General features: G+C 31.1%; 1 protein-coding gene across 1 annotated transcript in view; it reads right to left on the reverse strand.

The window, feature by feature from the left end:
* Positions 1-621: 621 nt before the first annotated feature.
* LOC119581786 (deoxyribodipyrimidine photo-lyase-like) overlaps positions 622-986 on the reverse strand; it is a 10,206-nt gene continuing 9,841 nt past the window's right edge. Inside the window, exon 11 of the mRNA XM_037929915.1 lies at positions 622-986. This exon is cut by the window's right edge and continues 419 nt beyond it. The gene's annotated coding sequence lies outside the window, so the exon portion shown is untranslated.

Raw genomic sequence — 986 nt, forward strand, 5'->3', positions numbered from 1 at the left:
AATTGCATTTAAATAATTTTTTATCTATCTATATGACTGGGACAAGCACACAATTTTCTTAATGGGTTTGGAAAACAAAATTGTGGACAATATTTTTCTTTTCTTGATAATTGGTTTTTACATGTACATACGGAGTAAAATAATGTAATAGGTTGTAGAGGAACTGAATGGAAGTGAACAAGTACAAAATATAATAAACTTACCCAAATGTGAGGTTAGCCTCCACCCAGTCCCATGTGTGCAGCCCCACTTTTTTCATTCATATATGCAACTGTTCTATCCACAGTCTGCCCTCCACATTTAAGTGTGATTTCTATCCACAGTCTGCCCTCCACATTTAAGTGTGATTTCTTATGATACTGTTGACAGTCCCTTCCCTAAATACTTGTCATATACTCTATGGCTATCAAATTTATTTTTGCTTTACTTCCTAGCATGTGTTTATGTCAAACTTTACTCCTCCCAACATCTATAGTGCTTTACGAGCCATTCCCACCAAACATAATTATGTAAACACCAATATCCCATCTATACATTCAAGTAATATATAACCGTATTGGTGCAAATACTTATCATTTCTTTTGGCCAAGATACATGTAAGTTAAATATCAAAATCTTTGGTTTGTTTTCAGAATTTTTAATTACTTAAAATATAATTAACAGATCTTTTACTATAAATCAGATACAGAGAGACTTTGAACAAACATATTCAGTAAAATGGTACTCAGTTTCCACTCAATCAATAGAACTTGCAGTACTGAGATTCTTTAGATAAAATAAAAATATGTAGAGCAAATCACTAAGCATCAAAATTTTATGAACTAAATGCTGATACAAATTTGAACTACTAACATGATGCTAAATGCAGCAAATGTAATTCATAGAAAGCATGGGATTTTGCTTAAATTTGTTCACATTTAAAAAACTGAGAGAATTTTATATATTTATTGCAGTGTAGAATCTGGAGAACTGTAAAACAGATTTCT

This window comes from Penaeus monodon, chromosome 15, assembly GCF_015228065.2.
Source record: "Penaeus monodon isolate SGIC_2016 chromosome 15, NSTDA_Pmon_1, whole genome shotgun sequence".
In the NCBI taxonomy this organism is placed as follows: domain Eukaryota; kingdom Metazoa; phylum Arthropoda; class Malacostraca; order Decapoda; family Penaeidae; genus Penaeus; species Penaeus monodon.